Here is a 24,347-nt window from a genome sequence, read left to right as displayed (position 1 = left end):
TGGGTGGGCATGAGCACTGAGCAACCAGCAATCTCCTGCTAGTTTAAGAGCCAGTCCGCTGAGCCCCCTTGCTGGCCTCTCCAGCCAATCAAGAAGCACTGCCAGTCAGGCGGCCTGCTGCAAACTAGCTGTACAGATGAGGTTGCCCTGAGATTAGCTCTGCTGCAGACCCTGATTCCTGATACTACTTTCCTGTGTTAACTCTGGAATCAATCCAGCCTCAATCCAGCAACACACTTCGGGACAGGTTTTTAACAGGACACAGTACCTAACAATTCTATTGCACTCAAGCCAGGTGCAACCTTACTGAGCTATCTTCATTGCTGATCTGCAGGAAGGAGTAAACAGCACATAAACCGGTGGACACTATACTAAATTGGGGGGAACTGAGAACATCAGTGAGCTCAGAGAGAAAACACAACAATCCGATAAGATTCATTGTGGAAATATCCAAGCCAGTTCAATAAATGCACAGGAAAGTGATCTGAAGTATGAGAGCTGGTTGCAAATTAGGAAATTGCCAATTTTTGATGAAAAATCAGGATGAAAGTTTGAAGCATTTTTTTCAACCAGTGAGATGGAAAGTGGGAGAGTGAAGGCAGAGTGACAGAGACACTGGGGGTGATAGAGAAGAGAAAATTAAACATGAGTTTGCAATATGATACACTTGCAAATAAGGCCAAAGCAACTTTAAGCTACATGGTGGATGACTGGTCCAGGTATCAGGAGACAATGTGAAGGAGGCTCCTCCCACTTAATTGCCCCAGGGTCAGGCCTGCACTCAAGGAGCACAGTAACTACTCCATGCACCCTCAAGAGTGAGCATCATCCTAAATGAACCTGGGAGGGCAAGCAGAATAAGACGGGGCCATTGCCTAACTTCGTTCCACACTGACCACCGACTGACAAGGTGTACTAAGGGGATACACCCTCTCTGAGATAATGTTTGGCCCAAGCTCTCCCTGGGATGCTTTGGCCCTTATTGCAGGCCAAGGATTAAATAGCACCAATTGGACCCAGTTTGCTATGAATCCTAAAAGAAAAGGAGTACTTGTGGCACCTTAGAGACTAACCAATTTATTTGAGCATAAGCTTTCGTGAGCTACCCCTCCCCACCCCCCCCCACACAAACCCACTCACCCACTCTCCTGTTGGTAATAGCTTATCTAAAGTGACCACTCTCCTTACAATGTGTATGATAATCAAGGTGGGCCATTTCCAGCACAAATTCAGGGTTTAACAAGAACGTCGGGGGGGGGGGGGTAGGAAAAAACAAGGGGAAATAGGTTACCTTGCATAATGACTTAGCGACTCCCAGTCTCATCCCCTAACGCCCCTACTCTACTTGCGCTATGTTGATGACATCTTCATCATCTGGACCCATGGAAAAGAAGCCCTTGAGGAATTCCACCATGATTTCAACAATTTCCATCCCACCATCAACCTCAGCCTGGTCCAGTCCACACAAGAGATCCACTTCCTGGACACTACAGTGCTAATAAACGATGGTCACATAAACACCACCCTATACCGGAAACCTACTGACCGCTATTCCTACCTACATGCCTCCAGCTTTCACCCTGACCAAACCACACGGTCCATTGTCTACAGCCAAGCTCTGCAATACAACCGCATTTGCTCCAACCCCTCAGACAGAGACAAACACCTACAAGATCTCTATCAAGCATTCTTACAACTACAATACCCACCTGCGGAAGTGAAGAAACAGATTGATAGAGCCAGAAGAGTTCCCAAAAGTAACCTACTACAGGACAGGCCTAACAAAGAAAGTAACAGAACGCCACTAGCCGTCACTTTCAGCCCCCAACTAAAACCCCTCCAACGCATTATTAAGGATCTACAACCTATCCTGAAGGATGACCCAACACTCTCACAAATCTTGGGAGACAGGCCAGTCCTTGCCTACAGACAGCCCCCCAACCTGAAGCAAATACTCACCAGCAACCACATACCACACAACAGAACCACTAACCCAGGAACCTATCCTTGCAACAAAGCCCGTTGCCAACTGTGCCCACATATCTATTCAGGGGAAACCATCACAGGGCCTAATAACATCAACCACACTATCAGAGGCTTGTTCACCTGCACATCCACCAATGTGATATATGCCATCATGTGCCAGCAATGCCCCTCTGCCATGTACATTGGTCAAACTGGACAGTCTCTACGTAAAAGAATAAATGGACACAATTCAGATGTCAAGAACTATAACATTCATAAACCAGTCGGAGAACACTTCAATCTCTCTGGTCATGCGATTACAGACATGAAAGTTGCGATATTACAACAAAAAAAACTTCAAATCCAGACTCCAGCGAGAGACTGCTGAATTGGAATTAATTTGCAAATTGGATACAATTAATTTAGGCTTGAACAGAGACTGGGAGTGGCTAAGTCATTATGCAAGGTAACCTATTTCCCCTTGTTTTTTCCTACCCCCCCCCCCAGATGTTCTTGTTAAACCCTGGATTTGTGCTGGAAATGGCCCACCTTTATTATCATACACATTGTAAGGAGAGTGATCACTTGAGATAAGCTATTACCAGCAGGAGAGTGGGGTGAGGGGAGCTATTTTTTCATGCTTTGTGTGTATATAAAAAGATCTTCTACACTTTCCACAGTATGCATCCGATGAAGTGAGCTGTAGCTCACGAAAGCTCATGCTCAAATAAATTGGTTAGTCTCTAAGGTGCCACAAGTCCTCCTTTTCTTTTTGCGAATACAGACTAACACGGCTCTTACTCTGAAACCTGTCGCTATGAATCCTGTGACTTAAAAATTGCCCATTTCTTAGAATTGCCCTTAGAGGACAACAACAAAGCCCACCTAAACGCAGGGTGAATAGTTAGACACATTCCTGAGCAGTCCTGCATTCTTAGGCCATGTCTATACTGCAACCGCGAGACGCAATGGCAGCTTGAGTAGACATCCGTGGGCTAGCTTTAACCCAGCTAGCTCCTGTGCTGGAGCAGTGAAGCGGCAGCAATGCACGCTGCAGATGGGCGAACCCCATGAGAATTACCCGTGGTTCCAGGTGGGTTTGTGTGGCTCAGACTGAAGCTTGTGCTTCCATAGCTTCCCTGCTCTGCCACTCAGGCTAGCTAGATCTTAGGTCTTGTCCACACTAGGGATTTGCATCCGTACAGCTAGGTCTCTGCGGGGTGTGAACATGGACCCAGCCCCAGCTATCCCGCCCCAGCCCCTGGTGTAGACAGCGCTACTGCTAGCTGCCGCGTCTTGGGGAGGTGGATTAACTACAGCAACGGGAGAATCCCCCACACCTGTGCAGGCAGCGCCTGCAGGGATGCGCTAGAGCAGGGCAGCTACAGAGGTGCAGCGGTGTCTCTGTAGCTCTTTAGATGTAGCCACCCCCAATGCTAGCTCAGGTGTGTCTTCTCGAGCTGGGATCTCATCCCGACGGCCGTGTAGACATCCCCTTCCGCACAAGGGACCCCATCTTGAGTCATGAAAACTCATGCAGACTTTCCTGAGATGGAGCCGTTCTCATTATGTCACAGCAACGCTTAGATGCCCCACTGAAACGGAGACCCCTTAGGTCCAAGCACTGTACCAAAAACCTACAGAGCCCTAGAGCGCTTATCGTCTAACTAAACAAGGGAAATACGCTGATCTCCTTTGACGGAGGGGAACTGAAGTGCAGGAGATTAAGTGACTTGCTCAAGCTCCCATAGGAAGTTTGTAGCAGAGCCAGAAACTGATTTCAGATCTCGAAAGTGACCACTCTTTCCCTCTTTTTTCTAAGAGGAGTCTGTGGACTAAACACATCTATTCCCCTGTTGCTCCTGGAGGGAGAACAGAGATTAAAGGACCTCAGATGATGTCTGCCTTTTGCATTAATGTAGCCATGTGTTATTTCCATTAGCACAAAAGGACCTTACACCTATGCATTGAGCGAGGACATTCCCCATGTACATATAACAAAAGGAGAACAAAGGCACTGAACGGATTACAGCCTAAACACAGTGGTTAATAGAGTATAGTGTGTAACTGACAGGTCAGATAATTCGCCTGCAGCAGTGGAAACACATTTCTATTATCAGTGAGTAAGAACAAGTAGATGTATCATCTCTTACAAATTTCTATTTACAGGTTTTATAAGACCTTGATGCCCCCAAGTACCATGAAAGAAAGCCTTCCAGATTAATTTCTCTTAGCAGTACAATGTGCCATTATTTACAGCAGGATTTAGTCCTACAAAGAATCAAGCTTGAGCATGTTTTAGGGTCTCTCTGGCTGGGTAAAAGCACCTCGCATCTGTAAACATCTCTAGCATAATAGTAGCCACACTGCCATGGATGCAGACGAACAAGGTGATGCATGTCAAGGCGACACACTGCACTAGGAATATTAAAACAAAGGAAGCTGCGTGCAGTGAAGGAGAGACAGGACAGCTAGTAAAGAAAATACAACCAAGGTTCTGTTACAAATTCAGTAGGGCCTAGAGGCCCCCAACTGAGATCAGGCTAGACATTGAGAGACATACAGAGACATTGAGTGTGACACAGTCCCTGCTCCAAAGGACAGACAAGTTACCCAAAAGATGGAGGAGAAACAGAAGCACAGTGAGGTGAAGCAAGTTGCCCAAGGTCACTGGCAGAGCAAGAAGTTGATTCCAGTCTCTTGAAATTCTGGCCAGCGCCTACACACTGGGTGATGCTGCTTCTAAACACATGATAAAAACTAGAGCTGACGGCAAAAAGGTAAGTATTTGCTACTAAAAACAAGTTATCAGGTAACTTGGGCCTGATCCCATCAATGATGAGCTCATCAACTAAAATCATACCCTTCATGATTTTGTATTAGTTGTATTGACCTCATTGAGTCGTAACTCCTGCTCCCAATGAAGTCAATGGGAATTTCCTGTTACCTGCTGTAAATTTGCACCTTTCCTTTCCACTGAATGCCTCCTCGTTTTTATATTGATGCAGGGAGAATAGAAGTTCCTGGTCCACCTTTTCTGTGCTAGTCAACATTTTGTAAACTCAAGCGTATCCACTCTTATTTGCCTCTTCTCTAAGGTATACAGTCCTAAAGTTTCCCATCTCTCTGGGCCCTTTTTCCATGCCACTAATAGTTCTTGTCACCCACCTCTGAACCCACGCTTTTTTGCTCACAAACCACCCCAGGGCAGTACTTGACAATGGATTTAATGATGTAGTTCACAAGAAAGACACATGATTGCCAACATTTACTGTAAGTGCTCTTTGCTCAGTAAGCAATGGACTACATGGACACTTGAGAAAGAGGTAAACAGCACCCAATGGTTGTAGATGGTTTAATCCATTTGAGGTGACTAATGTGATCATTTGGTCTGACCTCCTGTATAACACAGGCCATAGAACTTAGCATCATAGAATCATAGAATATAAGGGTCGGAAGGGACCCCAGAAGGTCATCTAGTCCAACCCCCTGCTCGAAGCAGGACCAATTCCCAGTTAAATCATCCCAGCCAGGGCTTTGTCAAGCCTGACCTTAAAAACCTCTAAGGAAGGAGATTCTACCACCTCCCTAGGTAACGCATTCCAGTGTTTCACCACCCTCTTAGTGAAAAAGTTTTTCCTAATATCCAATCTAAACCTCCCCCACTGCAGCTTGAGACCATTACTCCTCGTTCTGTCATCTGCTACCATTGAGAACAGTCTAGAGCCATCCTCTTTGGAACCCCCTTTCAGGTAGTTGAAAGCGGCTATCAAATCCCCCCTCATTCTTCTCTTCTGCAGGCTAAACAATCCCAGCTCCCTCAGCCTCTCCTCATAAGTCATGTGTTCCAGACCCCTAATCATTTTTGTTGCCCTTCGCTGGACTCTCTCCAATTTATCCACACCCTTCTTGAAGTGTGGGGCCCAAAACTGGACACAGTACTCCAGATGAGGAGTACTTCCCCAAAATAATCCATTTTGAGCTAGAGCATCTTGTAGAAAATAAATACAATCTTGATTTTAAAAAATTGCCAGTGATGGAGAATCCACCATGACTCTTAGTAAATTGCTCCAATGGTTAATTACTCTCACTGTTAAAAAATGTACGATTGATTTCCAGTCTGACCTTGTCTAACTTCAACTTCCAGCCACTGGATTGTTACACCTTTGCCTGCTAGACTGAAGCATTATCAAATATTTGTTCCCCATCTAGGTACTTATGGACTGTGATCAAGTCACTTATCTTTGTTAACTAAATAGAGTGATAGATACCCAGAGCTCAAAGGCAGGTTTTCCAATCTTTTAATCATTCCCGTGTCTCTTCTCTGAACCCTCGTTAATTTACCAAAATCCTTACTGAATTGTGGCGATCAGAACTGAATCTGAAGGCATGAAGATAGTTACGAGTTACCATTGGCACAGAAGTAAATGCAGCAATGGATATATGCTAGGAGGCTCAATAAAGTTCTTGTAATGTGCTGCAAATGGCTTCCAGTCCAAAGCTCTTCATATTCAGCCCCATGCAGGATCATGTGCAAAATGTTATCAAATGCAGGAAAGGTAGCCAGCCCAGATTTTCAGAAGTATTTAAGTGCCTAGATATGCAAATACCTACCCCTACTGGAATTTTCAAAAATGGCCAGGAAGTCACCCTAATTTACAATGAAATCAATAGGAGTTAGGTGTCTAACCTGCTCAGACACTTTTGAAAATTCCACTAGGCACCTAACTGCATCTTTAGACACTTAAGTTCCTTTGGAAATCTGTCCCCTTGTGATTTCCAATGAGACTGATGTTTCTATATCCCTCCAATGCTTTCGAAAAATCTCTCCCTTAGTGCTTTGCTGAATTGCGAAGACCATACTTAAGTACTATATGTGACTGAATAGGGACCTTAGCAATTGATTCCAATGGAAGCATATTTAAGCCAAAGGCTTTTTATTGGAAGCACAAACAGAAACAAAAACACTGTGATGTATGGTGCAGTAGTTGTACCGCAAAAGGAAACTAAATAATGGACTCATACTCTAATGGTTTTCATAACTATTAGCTTTGCTAATGAGTCATTAAAAATTTACTCCCTGTACAGATTCAGCAAAAGAAAGCAATCCTTTATTAACAGCTTCTCTGAAAGCTTTTACTTCAGCTACTTTCCAAAATATACAGACATCTGGATTTAAAAAAAAAAAATGCAAAGAATTGCAATGCAATGCACAGAAAAATCTTTTAATAAAGAAAATGCCAGGGGTCCCTGAGAATATTAAGCACTGCTTCAACTTTTAATATGTACTGACTGTTAATAGTCAACATGGGGGAAAAAAGCAAACGAGAAGAACCAATGGAAATGCATGAAAACCAATAGCACAAAAATAGAAATATATTCAATATACAAAAAGAAAATGAGTACTTGTGGCACACAGCTGCTACGCTGAAACCTGTCATTATTCAATATACAGAAGTTATTATTAAGCACTTTTGTAATGAATACGAACAACACATAATACAATAATTAAATGTTAGTCTGCAAAACAGAGGGATGTTGTGAAATTATATTTTTTTCTCATGAACAATAAAACAATTTAAAAGGTTTTGTTTGTTCTTAAACAGTGCAACTAATGGGAAGCAGACCAGCACTTATTCAGTCTTTCCAACTCACAGTTTTATCACAAGTCTCTGGACATTTGGTATTTTGCTTAAAGCCCCAGCTCCTGGGGTCAGGTGATTATTTGAGAGAAAAATCTCAGCACTGGGGTTTATTTATTGTTTTAAAGTACATTTCTAGCCTGCCTGGTTGCACAGGAAAGCTTGAAAACCTGAACCTTAAAAGCTGAAAATGCAAAGGGCAAATACATATGGTGATTTTTAGTCCAATCTCCCAATTTGAGGGGGGAAAAAAAACTGTAAATGATGTTGCTGCCCAGTTAGGATCATTCTATCCATTTTACTTTCGGAAATCAAACTAAAATATATGTAACCCTTCTGCCCGCCAGAGTTGGCAGCAACAAGGGCCGGGTTCAATATCTAGGGGATCCATTCCAATAACACAATGCAAACCGGCTCAAGCCCCCACCCAGTGACCTGGGACAAATATATACCACCCCCGCTGGGCACCTCCAAGAGGCAATACTTCCCCTCTCGCAAGCACATAGTCTGAGTGTAGCAAAAAGCCTTTTAATAACAGAGAGAAACAATGTGGTGTTATGTTGGGGAAACACCACCAACAGGATTCATAACACAACCCATGAGCAAAAACCCACTCCAAGCAAATTGGGGAAAGAACCTGGTTCTTGAGTCCAGCAACCCCAAATCACCCAAAGTCCCAAAAGTCCAATGACCTAAAAGTCTCTGTCCCTGGTCAGGGCAGCCCCAGAGTTTGAAAGTTTATCTGCAGAGCTTTACCTCCCAACCTGGGTGGAGATGCGGGGGCGGGGGGGGGGGAGAGGTAAGGGGCACCTTACGTGATCTGAAGCTGACCGCCCCACAGCTCCATAGGCCTTCGCTCCACTCCACCAGCCGCCCCACAAACTGCTTCACTCGGTTCTGCGGCCCACAAGCAGCTCCCGCCATTCCACAAACCGCTCCGCATCCCACAAGCGGCTCCCACCATCTCACGAACTGCTCTGCATCCCACAAGCAGCTCCCGCCATCCTATGAACTGCTCCACCAGCCTGTCCACAAGGCACTCCAGCCATCCCACAAACTGCTCCACAATATATCTTCAGGCTCCCCCACTACTTAACACAACGCTCAGTGATTACAGCTCTGAGTCAGTTCAGCTCTTTGGTGAATTCAGCTTGTAGTAGGGGAGCCTCGGTGCTGGTGCACCATTAGCCTAAAGTGAGCTCAGCAGCCTGTAACTAGACTCCCAATAGAATCAAAATTAGCTCTGATATTCCACAGTGAAGAGAGGAGGAAGTGCAATTAGCATATAAGGCCCCCACCAAGGGGCCCATACCACCAAGTATTAATACTTGTGCCTAACCTCTCTCAATTCACAGAGTTTTGGAACCCATGACCCTTGCCTAGTGAGTGCTACTTAGTTGATGGTGAGTCCCTCCATCATAACAAAAGGCCAAGTACAGTTCCAAGCACAGTTCTCATAATCCGGGTAATAACAATTTATTCTTCCTGTCCCAATAACAGAGACACTGGGGATCCTACAGCAGCCAAAATGACCATTTGGGCAGCTATGGCCTCATTCTAGGCGGGGTGGGTGTGCCTATGCAAATGAGATCGGCTCCTGAAGTTCTTTTCCACAACTTGCCACACCTCACCACCAGATGTCAGGGTGGAGCTCATCCTGACACTGCTTACATATATATTAGGATTTGGAAGAACCCAGGGAAAATAATAGGTATGAAAGAGCTTGAAAGCGAATGCAATGATAGCTAGTGCTATTCAAGGGAACTCTGCAGGTCACGCGTAGAAGTGACAGTCATGTGGTCAACAACCTTAATCATTCTGACAAATGGACAAACCATTATTAATTACCCAGCTCATGCCAAAGATGTAGAAAATAATAAACCTTCAATACTCTCTCTTTTGGACTCAGAGAGGGTGTCCTGTGGCATCGCTCACAATTTGTTCCTGTCATAGGCCAGAGTGCACACCCCAACCCTCTTTCAACCCCTACTCTTAGAAACCTTTGTAAGTTTCCTACGTAAGAGAGAGGCAATGGAAGTACAATGCAAGCCCACTTAGCCTAGCACCCAGGGGGGCCTGATCCAAAGGCCAATGCAATAAATGTGGGTCATTTTCTTAAATGGAATTTAGATCAGACCTTAATCTGAGAAACCATGTTGGCAGATAGGCAGTGTGGGCAGTGGCTCGGGCCCTAGATTGAGATTTGGAGCCTGGGAGTGAACTTTTGGCCCACTGACTTCAGCGGGGCCAGGATTTCATCTGTTCCTGGTTCTGCCTCTGACCTGGTGTGAGGCCTTGGCCAAATCTCTTCACATCTTTGTGCTGCTGTTTCCCCTCAGACCCAGTGTCTGTCATGTCTATTTAGGTTATGCCCTCTTTGGAGAAGGGGCCATCTCTTACTACAAATGTGCCTGGCACTAGTGCAATGAGTCCTTTATCTCAAGTGCTTCCGTAAGACTGATACTAACTGGGAATACTAAAACCGGTCGAGTACTCATGCTTCATTTTTAGCAAGCACCAACCATTTAAGCTAATTGTGTGGCAGCTGAGGACATCAAACCCCTTTTATTTTTGAGGGGGAAAACTCCAGTGTCTTTCTCGGAATTGCTTATTATGAGTTACTGGTGGCACACTGTAATTATTATCTATCCTTTGTATTATTGCAGCACCCAGGAGTGCCCCCCAGTCATGGACCAGCATGCCGGGCTCTGTAAAAAAGGACAATTCCTGCCCCAAAAGGTTTTCAGAGGGTACTTCTATATTGTCATGAAAGACCCGTGGCTGGCCTCGGCTTGTGGGGGTCAGGCTGTGGGGCTAAACATTGCAGCATAGATGCTCGGGCCCAGGATCTGATAGCCCACGAGGGGGGTGGGTCTCAAAGCCTGGGCACCCGCTCGAGCTCAAATATCTACACTGCTAATTTTAGCCCAGCCACCCAAACCCCGCAAGCCCAAGTCAATTGATCCAGGCTTTGAGACTTAGTGCCATGGGGGTTTTATTGCAGTGAAGACATGCCCAGAGTCATCATGTGTTAGCTTAACTCCAATCCCACTGACATCAATAGGAGCTTTGCCTTACACGTATGCACCCAAACACCTCGATGGCCGTGTTCCCTAAGTTGCTCCCCGGAGACTTCTTTGCATGCCATGATAGTACAAGAATGTCAATGTCAAACAGGGCAGTTCTTCCCAAATCCAAAGCACATGCAAGACCCTGCTGAAACAGTAGACAGGCACTGCAGTGTGCCTTACAGCACTTACAGACTACCTCAATAAACCATGGCGAAATGCCCCCTTGTGTAAAATTTTTAAAGTATTTAATTTTGACTTTGGTTTGGTTTGTCCAGGAGACACACTTGCCAATATGACAGTGGCATAGTGCTCAGCCGGTTTGTTGTATGCTGAGCACACACAGCTCCCACGGGCTCGCATGCATTGCCAAGCAGACTAAACACTAGGTAAGATCAAATCCTTTGTGAAAATAGCAGTTTCTCCCCAGCGCCCAGCAGGGGCTGTGTATGACTGGGGAGGACATACACAATTAGTTTTCCATTAGTCTGACTGCAGCGCTGTCCTTTATTCTTTACTGACTTCTTGACAGTATTTTCTATTCAGATTACACGGGAGGAGGAGATGTTTTTGGCTTGTTTCTTTAAATTCTCCATTCTAAACACACAATTTATTGTCAGCATTTATTGACTAGTTTTGCTATATGAGCAGACAACAGGCTTTGCTTTAAGCCATTTTAAAAGGAGAAAGAAGGTTGACATTTCTATAATACTCTCTTTTAACCCCATCACATGAAAGGTGGTCTCAGGGTTCTGGTGCTCAACATACCTAGGTTCAATTCACGGCTTTGCCACAGACTCCTTGGATAGCTTTGGGGAACTCATTTACTCTTCCTAGGTGTCAGCTCCTCATCTTTAAAATGGGCACAATACTACTTACTTTTCCCTCACTGTCTGTTTAGCTCGTGATCTCTTCAGGGCTCTCACTATGTGGATGAACTTCTCAGGCACAGCACCGCAAAATGGCCCCTGGTCTCAGCTGGTGGCCTCTAGGTAACATAAATCATAAGAAATAATAAATACATCCAGAATCCATTAGAAAATCCATCCCTTTTCAGCCAAGCTACTGCCCCATGAGAATTAATTTGCTCAGTACAACATTTTATTTCATTCTGAATTGTTTTCATGCCCTTCCTCATGCACGTGGGTTAAATCCTGCCCTCACACCCCATAATCTTTCTCAGAGCTTATAGTGCCCTGTGATTCTAGAAGTGCCAAGTACATGCCCCATTTGTGGATGTACAATTTGTAACAGTCCAAAGTACCTCCTAGTGATGGCATCCTTGCTACTCAAGAGGGCAGGAACAGGAAAGCCACTGGTGGCTATCTTACCCCACAATAAACAATTTTATAATACGACCTCCATTAGCGCTGTCTGAGGAAAAGGCCTCAGGTGCCATGGAGTAATGTTAACCCAGATTATGGAGGAGAGGGACAATATCAAACTATGCTCATGTATAAACAAAACTTTTTTCTTATTATTATATTACAGCAGTATACACAGCTCAGCACAAGAACGCTTCTGGGCATACCCATAGGGAGAGATGGTCCCTGCCCCCAAGTGTTTACACTCTAGAAGAGACAAAGGAAGTGTTAACATCTCCACTTCTTAAAAAAGTTTCTAACTTTATTATTTTTTCCAAATACAAGAAATATACCAAAACCACGGCTTCATCTTCAGGGTCTACATTAATCAGAGACCTCTAAAAGGTCAGCCCAAATTGCTTTGAATTTTTTCATTATTCCCTTTCTGAGGAATGCCAGATATTTGTTAGCTGTGAGTGCAGCCACATCAATGAGCCAGGAACAAACATTTGGTGGGGATCGACTTTTCCATTTATGCAGGATTTTTTTTTTTTTTTTTTAGCTACCAAAGCTACAAGTTGGAACCAAGCTGCCTTGTTACCAGGTAACCTCCAGGTCTCGGGAATATATTCAAGAATGAAATTTAAGGCGGGCGGGCAGGGTGAGGGCTGCAGCATAGCATTCATCTTTGACCCACCTCATATCAGAAATTCCTGATTCAAGGGCACTCCGAAAACACATGAGCTAGTGTAGCACCCAGAGAATTACCTTTTCAACAGCAGTCAGCATTTATGAAGCCCATTACCACTGTGAGGACCAATATATTCAAAAAACGTGTCTTTTCATGAATAAACCATATTCTCAGGTCTGTAGTTGCTTTTCTAACATTAGATATGATTGTATTCCATTGGCTCAGAGAGCCAAGCCTCCATTCCAAGCAACTCTCACATTAGCAATCTTTGGCAGAGTTATCTGGGCCAGAAAATGGTAAAAGGCTACTGCTGGCTGAGTAAATCCAGGAAGTTTCCTCCAAAATAATTAAAGTTCAGGAGGTTCTGAAGCTCCCAGTGCCTCTGGTCCAAATGCATTTTGTAAGTAAATGCTTTACCTATAGATATTTCCATGCTCCAGAGCAGGGCAAGCCAAATTGTTGCTGAAGGTCTATAAATGGTTTGTCATTGTCAATATGACTGTGTCACAGCTAAATTTGTCTCTACATCCCATCTCTCTACATGAAAGTTTCCCACAGATTTTAAGGAAAGGATTGCTCCATAGGACCACCTCTACATGGGAGAACGTATGGCAGCATTACTTTCTAGCCAAGTTTGACCAAGCTTGCCTCACAGCCAAGTTTGACCAAGCTTGCCTCACAGCCATTATTGTGGGAGTTCTGGAGCCATTAAACCTATAATATTTGATCCTACAATACCTGAAAGCGGGAGAGGGTTTACCCGATCTCATTCAATCTGAATCCAAGATGCGGTCTGTGCCATCAGATCTAACAGCCACAAAGATGACTGGTTTAACAAAAGAGAGATCTGATAATTTGATCTGAAAATGAAATCCCCCTAGAGCTAGGGGGAGCTGTAATTTGTTCAGGGCCAGTCTAGGTTTTTTACCTGCACCCTAAAGGAACGTTCTGAAAATATTATTGAATTTCTAAAATAAGTTTGAGGAATAGAAATAGGAAGACCCCTCAGGACATACAAAAGTCTGGGAAAGACATTCATTTTCAATATATTAATTTTACCCCACAAGCTGAGGGTTAACAAACTCCATCTCCCCAAATTGCTAGCCACTTGGGCAACAATTGGTTCTACATTTATCTTAGGAATGTCCTGAATATTATTGGGAATTGGTATTCCTAAATATTTCACGTAAAAGGATTGCCATTGAAAGTCCCAATCTGAGAAGAGACCTTTGTTGGCATATTTGTTAATGCCTAGGATTCCTGATTTACCCCACTTAATTGTATATCCTGAGAGGAGTATACACTTGCTGATAGTGGTTATAATGTTAGGAATGGTGACCTCAGGCTTAGATATTAATACAAGAGCATCATCTGCATACAGCATAATTTTGAGTTCTGGTTGCCACCTGAGCAAATCAACATAGTCACGGCATCATGGTGGGCCAATGACTAAAGGTTCTAGAGCTAAATCAAACAGAAGAGAAAGGGCAGCCCTGATAATAGCCTTTGTAATTGCCCTGGAAATCAGGCTAGAGCACAAGAGCTTAATTTAAGTAATAAATTGTTTATTGAATCCAAATTTTGTTAACACATAAAAAAAAATAGTCCCAGGCTATGTCGTCAAAGGCATCTAAAGAAGTGTCTGCTAAGGGTTCTTTAGAAGCTGTCAAAACAGCAATAATATCAACCAGCTGACACAAATTATTCAAGCCATGTCTATTACAAAGAAAGCCTACCTGATTTACATGCAAACATGTGAGAAAATTTTGTCCAATCATATAGCAAGAGCTTTCGCTAAAATCTTATCACAATTGATTAAAGAAATTGGCCTGTAATTACTACCTAGTGCAAGATCTTTCCCAGGTTTAGGAATAACTGAGATTACAGCTTCTCTTAGAGTAGGCAAGCGAGTTTACTCATTATTGGCCTCATTGAACATATCCAATAATCTACGTGTCAAAGTTTCAGAGAACTTTTCGGGAAATTCAATAGGGAAACTGTTTTCCCCAGACATCTTTCTCACCTTCATTTCTTTTATACCCAGAGTCAGTTCTGTGATTTCTACAGAGGCATCTAAAAGTTCCTTCTGAGAGTCAGAGATCTGTGGCAGAGACAATCCATTTAGGGAATCTTTACTGATTACCTCATCAGCCAATTTTGAATAAAACTGCTGAAATTGTTTATTATATCTGATTGGGCTGTACATAATTTATTGCTGCTATCGCAAACAGCAGCCATCTTATTTCTCTTAGCTTTTTGCTTAAGTTTATATGCCAACAGTTTGCCAGCTCTTTTGCCAGATTCCCAGTAGTTTTGCTTCAAACAGAATAAAGCACTTAGAATTTTGGGATAGAAGTTGGTTGATTTCATATCGTAGATTGACCAGGGCTCCGAGTTTCTCTGAGGAGTAGGCAGAATCATAATCTATATCCAAGGCCTTAATTTCTTTCACCAGGGTACCAATTCTATGTTCTTTCTAAATACTTTTCTTTTTAAAGGTTGCATAAGAGATAATGCGACCGCTGATGAAGGCTTTAAGGCCTTCCAAAGTGTGGCAGCTGAAGAAGCGATGGGGGCATTTTGGGGGGGGCAGGGGGAGGGAGAATTCTAACTCCTGCTGGATGGAGTTAACAAAGGATGCATCGAACAGCAGAGAGGTACTTAATCTCCATATTTTGGTTGGGAGTGCATAGCCTAGGGGCCTAGAAGACATGCATATGAGCTTGGTGAGATATAACAATAGTATCAATGCCACAATGAGTGACAAAATTGATCAAGTTTTGTGACACTGAGAAAGTGTCCAATTTTGAATATGTTGAATTAGCTGCAGGGGGAAAAAAGTATAGTCTCTGACCATAGGATTAGTGATTTCCATGCACCTTGTAAACCTACATCAACCATGTATGTATGAAGTACCTGACGAGTATTAGTGTTTTATATGGAGACGGAGAAGATTTATCTAGGACTGGATCATCCCCATTATATAGCTGGAAATTGAAGCCCCAACTGATTGAAATGACTTGCCCAAGGTCACATAGGAAAGGGCTGGTCTACATGAGAAAGTTAGGTTGGCCTAGCTACATCTCTACATGAATTTTTCACACCCCTGCGTGATACAGTAAAACAACCTAGACTCCAGGGTAGGTCAGTGGAAGGTCAGTGGAAGAATTCTTCCATTGATCTAGCTACCATCTCTGGGAAAGGTGGATTCACTATAGCGATGGAAGAACACCTTCCATCATTGTGGTGTCTACATTACAGCGGCACAGCTGTAGACATAGCCTCAGATGTTGAGGCTGAATGCCAAAAATCAACACTGAGCTTCCTAAGGATTCTTTTTTCTCTAACTGTACAGTACGTTTTCCATTTGGTGTAATATTATATCGAAGAATGAGGAGCTCCAGAGACTCTAAATACTTTAATTGCTTATTTTTTATTGTATTTTGGAAGGTTTTGAGTTTCTTTATTGATTTGTTAGCAAATGAAGCCGTGTTATTAGTTTGGCTCTTGATTGAACTAATTGATAATTGTTGACTCTTTGGAAATAAAGAATCTAAGCAGCAAAATGGTAAATGAAACAAAATCAATGCAAATCAGAGAAAAATCTGCCTTTATAAACTTACAAAATGCTATCCTCATAGCTACGAGTCAAATAATTCCACCGAAACACCACAGTACTGTTAGAATAATGAGTGCTACTGGAAATGTAATGACTACACACTGAGTAATTAACATATTACATGAATTACTAATACTTTAAGGACATGTTTATTTTAGCTTTCTGGGCATCATCAAGCCAAATAAAGTATTCTATAATTTACTCAGTATGGCATGTGTATTTCCTGCAGCTTGGTTATAACTTAAGATGTAAGAATGCAACACCAATCCTGTACTTTACACATATAAGGTTTAACTCAGTATTTGTGATACTTTGGTTTGTGACTTATTTGCATGCCAGGCATAGAGAATTATTAAAACGGATTGACTCTGTACGTCATCCAAATGGCCCGTAATTTGCTGAACGCAGGAACTGTAGAAATCAGTTCATTTCTGTGGTTTAACTCCACCTCAGTCAGGTCTGATAGTTTTAATCACTTCAGATAACACAAGTCAATAAGATCATATTTCAAGTCTTGGGCAAGGCCCTATTTTGACCCAGGCGTAGTATAGCTCTGTAAAGCACAAATAGAGGAGGTGGGTCTTTCCGTCTTTCCTAGCAGCTCATTATTAGTGAACCTGCGACAGGTGGCAGTTGGAAGCCTTAATCCTTTAAGTCAAGCAGTAGACACTCATGCATTTACTATGGAAGGTCTCAGGTACAACTAGTCAGGAAATGAAGTTTTTGGGTTTTTTTGTCTAAGTTTTCCATGGGAAAAAAGAAAAAATCAATTAGTTTTCACCAATTTTCTACAGAAATTGTTGACTTTTTGGTGGAATAGCAAAAACTGAAAAATGTGGGGCAAAAACAGAGAAAAAGGTCATTTGGAAATGCCACTGTGCTGCCTGTTGCACTGACTGAATAGAAACTTCATTTCTATTCATCTGGTGCAACAGTCTCCTTGTGCAACTTTGGCCAAGTTCTATAATCTCCCTGTGGCTATCTTTAACCTCACCACACTTCAAACATTACATCAATGAGTGCTTGTAAAAGGATTGAGCTCTTAAGTGAAGGAAGAAACTATTAGCTACACCATCATCCTTCCTTTTAATAAAGTGCTAATTTAGGGTGAGGCTAGTTGAAAATTTTCCATCAAAGCCATTTTCCTATGGAAAGTTGGGTTTTTTAAAAAATATTTTTTATTGGCAAAAAGTGCCAGCTTTCTGGGAGAAAAATTGTAAAAAAACAACCCCCCACCCCAAAACCAAAATGTTTTGACACTGAAATGCTGCAATGGTATGTTAAAGATGTTTTAATTTGAGAGTGTCATACTCCCTACCACTCTGCTGGACTCAATTCGAGAGCTGCATAATGGAACCCCTGCCCATGTACGTCTGGAGAATCGGATGTCCGCACCTTTTAAATCAGGGTCTGGTGTCAGGGAGGGCTGCATCTTGGCCCCTGCACTCTTTTGTCGGGCAATGGATTTCATAATGCAGCATTCTGTCAGGTCTGTAGGTATTAAGATTGGTGATCTCTCGCTCTCAGACGTAATCACGCTGATGATGTTATTCTTCTAGTACAGAGCCCTGACAGGTTTCCCAAGGCACTCCAGCAAATGGAGGACGAGACGGCTAAGATTGGCCTCCATGTTTCGTGGTCAAAGACAAAGCTGCAAAATCTGAGGACCAGGTCCACCCGTGACTCCAATCTCTTTGAATAACGAAACTGTAGACGCAGACTCCAACTCCCAAATGGAGCTTCTCCATCGGATTGTTATCATAGCATTTGCCATGGGTAGTTTACAATGAGTATGGAACCAACATCATCTCAGCACAAAAACCAAGTTCAGGATCTGGTTGAGCTGTATCGTCCTGGTACTGTTGTACGGCTGTGAAACATGGACACTACGCCACTCAGACTGGCAAAGTTGGAGGCTTTCCACACAAAATGCCAAAGTCGTATATTGGGCATAAAGTGGAAAGACTTAATCTTTAATGCAGATATTTAAGGTCACTGCGGTCTAAAGACTACTGAGGCCATTGTCCACAGATGGCGCCTTACGCTTTGCAGACATGTCGTGAGAATGCCAAAAGATGTTCCAGCAAATACCATACTCTGGGTGGCTCGTAACATCCAGGATAAATTTCCACCAACTGAGGGGTGGAGGCAGCCTAGAGGCAGACCCGCTATTAGAAGGGTTCATCAAGTCTGTTCCGATGTTGGACTCTCAGGCTGTCAAGCCCTTGTGGCTGTGCAGGAACAAACCAAATGGCGAACAGTCACTACGGCTGACTGTTCGGCTAAGCATTGAAGAAGAAGATGCTCACATTCTCCTCAGTGGGCTGGGCTCCCAAAGCGACTACATATCCCATGGTGCACCATGACCAAGTGACTCCCATGGTTCACCACAGCATATCAGAAAGAAGGGAGACGATGGTGCATCATGAGAGATGTAGTCTGACCACAGAGCCCAGCCTGGGGGCATGGGGCATCCAAACTACAGCTCCTGTGAGGCACTATAGCAGAATGTACAAATAATTTCTCTCTTTTGACTGAAAAAAAATCATTTTTTTTCTCTGAAAAGTCAAAAGATTTCCTTGGAAAATGTTGATGAAAATCAATTATTTTTTCAATCTTTTTTTTCTGCAGACACTCTCCCTCGTTTTCTGACTAGCTGTAGTTTAGGGCTCAGGGCCTATGGGTTCAATTCCCAGTTCTGTTACAACCTCTCTGCATGACCTTGGGCCAGTCACTTTAGCTCTGACTCCAAAAAGCACTTAAGCATATGCTTAAGTTTCAAAATAATCAAAACAAAACATTTTGATTGACATTATCTTTTAAAAAGATTCTTTTTTTGTTCGTAAACCTTTGAGATTTTGACTTTTCATCCTGAATCAGGATGGGAAATTTTTTGCAAAATCTCATTTTTTTTTTCCATGACCAGAAAGCCACTTCCTGCCCAGGTCTCACTGCCATAAATAGTGTTGTGGGCTCTAGGCCAAGTTGCAACCCTGGCTAGGCTGCCACTCAGGGCAGGAAAGTAATCTTTACCAGTTAAAGGGCTGGTGCATGTTACAGCTCCACCAAAAACTAGGAGGGAAGAAGAAACCAGACAGTAAGTCACAATCTGATTCCTGATCTTCTCCTAGCAAAGCAGAGCTACACACTACCCATCACTCAGGGTTTGTGGCACAAGAATAGTGCCCCTTGTTGGTAAAAGACATCACTGCATGCCAGCCTGCAGGCACACTTTAAACAAGACAGACCAAGGAAACAAAAAGAGCAACACAGGATAAATATTTAGGAAAACCATCCTTGAACATCACATCAAATGTGCTTTAAGTTTGTGCATCAAGAGATGTTTTTCTCACTGCCAGCCCTGCAAACATGACCTGGGATCTGAAAGTCACACCGTGACCTTCTCTGCTTGCACATCTTTGCCATTCATAAAGATTCTGCAGGGAAATAAATTCTGTACTGCATTCCAAGCCTGCGCTCTTCCAATTCCTTTCCATCTGAAGGTCCCAGCTACAAGGGGGAAAGCAACAGAATGGAGTAGTGTGACATCCACTATGCAACCAGCCAGCTCCACTTCTTCCCATACAAGGGCAGTAACAGGGTCTGCAATTGTGGCCGGGGATGAAAGGAAGGGGAGTCTTCTTTCAACATCCCTTGGACACCTGAGCAGGTACAATGTGACCCATTGTGCTTACAGTCTGAATGGGGATGGAGGGGCTGTGATTGTAATAGAGTAAATACAAATGGATTAGCTAGTCTTGCTGCTTATTATGCAAGGAAAGGATGGGGGGGGAGGAAGGCAAGAAATGAGATGAAAAAAGGGTTTTTCACTTAAAAGTGCCTTCAGCAGTTTGACAGCCACATTTCTTTCGTTTCCCCCTTCCTCTTTCATTTACAGTTTGGAGCTTTTCCTGCTTCGGATGAGTGAACAAGCTGCCGCAGACTCGAGGCTGTCAGGTCAAAGGTGCATTTGCTAAATGCACATATCTTGCTTCTTGCTCCAGCCCTCGCCCCACAATTCCCCATCCGTGACTCAGGTCATGGGGGCCCCAGGGACTGTGATTTCTGAAGGAAACCAAGCATGGGAACTGAAAGCTGGCTCTGACAATTTGCCTGTAGCCCTGTATTTAAGATGCAGCTTGAAGTCAGCCATTAATTTGGCAGTTGTGAAAACATGCAACTCATAACTGCTTGTGAAGATCATAGATTCATAGAAATGTAGGGCTGGACAGGACCTCAAGAGGTCAGCTCGTCAATTCAAAGTAGTCTCTATACAGACCCAAACAACCTAGTTCTTGTGATTCCCCCCCACCCCCATTTCCTCTCACGGGTGGAAACATGCATCTCTCTCCTTTCTGACTTGGATATTTCCAGGCTTCAGAGTTCCCTACCTATCCTGACATATCCCCCGAAAAAAGAGGCTGAATAAGCAGGGTGTTTTGCCTTCTCCTCAGAGATAACACACACACTGTGTTTGCGACAGTGAATCTACGTGTAAAGCGCTCCACTCATCGCAGGTGCATCTCCTTATAGCTAGGGCTGGGAATTAGCTTTTTCCCCCCTATGAGTCCTGCTGACATCGGCTGCTCATGCTGTGGGTCCATCTCTCTCTTTGCAACTCAGAGTGCTCCCTCTTTGTGACTCAGCCCTCTGGCAGGTCACTATACAGTTCCCCCTTGTGGGGTATCAAAGTCCCACCAGACAAGCTGTCCGGAGGCTGTCTCACACGGTCTGTTCCACCTCTGGGTCCTGTGCCACGTCCCAGGGACTGGTAGGGGAAATGGGGCCCACCCAGAACTCATGGTTCCAGCCCAGGGCCCCTATGACTATCAAACGACATCTGCTCAGTCTTAGTCCCTGTTGCTGTTTCCTTTGTCTCCTTCCTACCCCACCTCTCTATCTCCTGGTCCATCTCTGGGTTCACCACCAAAGCTTCCTCTGCTCCCCACGGCTACTTCACCCCTCTCGGCCGATTGTCAGACTCCCTAGTCCAAGGATCCCGGTATTTACTCTCCCCTAGGCTTCCCCCTTGTCCCTAACCTACTCCCTTTCCCTCTGAAGAATGATTCCAGACCCCTTCCCCACGGCCGCCTCCTGTTCCCACTTCTTAGCTTTATAATCCTATCCCAGCCCCTCCCCCAGCTGGGCTTCTTTTGTCATTAGTCTTTATCAAGCCACAGTCCCCCTCCAGGTGCAGCCATTAATTTGCCCTTTCTGGCCCACATTAACCCGCTCAGGGCTTGTGTGGGGGCAAACACCCCATCCCACTCCCATACAGCTATTTCTAAGCAAGCCCAGTATATTCGTAGGTAAAAGCATTACAAAGAAAACATATTACAAATAATAACAGCACCTACCTCCCTTTCTAATATACTTCCCAGAGCTGAACATAGGCTCCGGTGGGTGATTAGTTTTTCACACTTCACACAGGAGTTTTTCATGCCATTACAAGTTCATGGCAGCTTCAGCTGCAAGCAGGCCCCCTCATGACTCTAAGAATCACTTGTTTATCCAGTTTGGGCCTTTGAAGGGAGAGTGAATAGATTAGCAGACCAACAATGGTTTTCTGCTCAAGGCCAAACTTTAAAAGGTCATTTTCATTGCTCTCACCCCCAGTATCTCCTAAGAAATTCACTTCATGCGTATTGTCCCTTCGAAGTTCCTAATTCTCCCCAGAGATTGCACTCATCACGTCTCCTAGAGAAGTTACATATAATTCCACAATAACACCCACACAATTTCATTTTGCTACTACTCCTAAAATACTCAATTCAATATGGTCTAACTTCATTCCAAGATTTCTAGGATACTGGAGGATTTTTGTCATATCTGTCACACTTACATGTGTACACTGAGTTCCTGATTTGGATAAGAAACCTCTCCTTTGCTTGTGCCGCATGCAACAGGGCTGAATCCTTATAGTCAGGGAGCTCAACGAATCCACGGGGTTGGTGCCTCTGCTGGTACTCTCCTGTACCAAGGGCTGGAGAAGGCTGCAGCCTTCACTGCACAATGGATCCCAGGGCCGAAGCCCAGGTCCTTCTGCAAGTCCTATTGGAGCAGGTCGGTTAGGTAACACCACTACATAGGGCTGTTTTTTCATGCAAAAAATACAGCTATACATTTCCAGGTGAGATGTTCCAGTTTGACAATTTGCCCAAATGCAGTTTGTCAACTTGCTGCAGGGGGGGAAGCTGATAGCTGTAACCAAGGCAACAAAGTAATTACAGGAGTAGCAGAGCTACGCCTCCCACTTTGCTCCAGCAGACATTATGCGTGATGCCAATTAGACAAATTCTTCATGATGGCATTCAGACTTGCACACAGTTCAATGCAGGAATTTGCTGTCACAGGAACGGGTTTCACTTAAGACAATTTGACATAACTATTGTATTAAAAGATGTTAAACAAATTTTCCACTATTTTCCCAGGTTGCATTGCTCTTTACATGGTAAGGTTGGACTTAAACGATGTAGCGCTTGTAAACACAAAATAGACTGACCAAGAACGTGCCTTCTTTTCTCCTCGGCAGTGATTGTACTAGGCCATAGAGTATGAGCCTCGAATCTACAGATTTCAATAGTGACTCAACCCCTGCCACTTGCATACATTTTCCATAACTACACATAGGAACAAGTTTTCCTAAGAGCTCAGCCCCCATTTAGGGAGAAAAATAAGGGACCGGAGTTTCTCAAATGGAGCTGCGGGGTACTGTTGCCTCTCTGGGGTGGAGCCATGCATCCCTCTTCCTTTTGACTGGGATAACTCCTGGCTGAACAGTTCCTTGCCTTCACGGTGTTATATCTGGTCTACACTACAGACCTATATCGGTGTAACTTCGTAGCTCAGATGTGTGAAAAATCCTCACCCCTGAGTGATGTAGTTATACCAACCTAACCCCCCATTCCCCATGTAGACAATGCTATGTTGGCAGGAGAAGCTATCTAGATGACATAGCTACCACCTTTCGGGGACGTGGATTAACTACGCTGACAGGAGAGCTTTCTCGTGTTGGCTTAGAGCGTCTTCATTAAAGCAGGGTAGTGTTTTAAGTGTACCCATGCACTCATTCCCAGCAAAAGAAAGGTTCCTTCTTCATACAATTCAGCAGTCTTTGATTTGGGGTTTCCAGGAACAGGCAATCAGTAGACAATGTCATAGTTTCAAAAGGTCTCCCATGTACTTCCTAGGAAATCCACTTCTCACATATTGTCCTAAACAGTTTTTCAAAGTTCCTAACATTTCCCCAAGGTTTACATGAGTCGGACTCCTAGAAAAAGTACATAGAATCCTACAGTAGTACATCAACAACTGCATTTTTAATACAATGGGTCCCAGAGTATTAAACTGAATTCAGTTAGGTTTATCCAGACTATTGCGGGAAATTATTCTCATTCACACTGAGCACTTTTTAAAATCAGCCCAATGCATGTTCATTTGGGTGGTAATTACACCCTACAAAAAAGGGCAGAAAGGAGACCTAAAATCCCTTGATCTGGCTTGAGGAGGTTTTCCCGTTGTACTGCTGCCTTCTGAGGACCCCTCACATATTCTGGGAGAGGGTAAGCTGGGGGCAGGCCAGGAAGGGCATGTCAGGGGCAGGGCTGCAGGCAACATTTTGTTTTCTTTATAGTTATAAAGCTCCTTGACTCCCAAGGAGTATAAATGACACAAGGAGTTTTCAGAATCTGACGATCAGAGTAGAGTATGAAGCTTGTTCTTACATCTGCATCTCCATATTCAGTAGCCTTCGGATCAAGCACTTAGTACACCTTTCCATGGATAAGGAATGTATGCATTCAGCCGCCCCCACTCACTTGAACTAGAGCCGCTGGATAGAGCTAGTTAAAAAATAAATCATCTCAACCTCCTTTTAGACAAAAATGGCTTTTCAATCAAAACAAACGTTTCTTGAGCAAATTTCATGTCGGTCAATTTTTTTTTTTTTTAAATTCATCCACCACAACATAACCAAGAGCTGAGAAAAATACCCATAGAGACTGCTGGTTTTCAGTTAAAATCTGGGGGAGGAGGAGGCAACTGGTTTGTTTTTTGGTA

General features: G+C 43.7%; 1 long non-coding RNA gene across 1 annotated transcript in view; it reads right to left on the bottom strand.

The window, feature by feature from the left end:
- LOC142071827 (uncharacterized) overlaps positions 1-22,355 on the bottom strand; it is a 113,243-nt gene extending 90,888 nt beyond the window's left edge. Inside the window, exons 1-2 of the long non-coding RNA XR_012668004.1 lie at positions 22,132-22,355; positions 11,555-11,663 (exon numbers count right to left, since the gene is read on the bottom strand). This is a non-coding gene — a long non-coding RNA (uncharacterized LOC142071827). The remainder of the gene's footprint in view (positions 1-11,554; positions 11,664-22,131) is intronic.
- Positions 22,356-24,347: the final 1,992 nt, after the last annotated feature.

The sequence above is a fragment of the Caretta caretta genome, chromosome 4 (genome assembly GCF_965140235.1).
Source record: "Caretta caretta isolate rCarCar2 chromosome 4, rCarCar1.hap1, whole genome shotgun sequence".
Classification (NCBI taxonomy): domain Eukaryota; kingdom Metazoa; phylum Chordata; order Testudines; family Cheloniidae; genus Caretta; species Caretta caretta.
The sequence above is the reverse complement of the archived record's forward strand: the minus strand, read 5'-3'. Positions and strand labels throughout refer to the sequence as shown.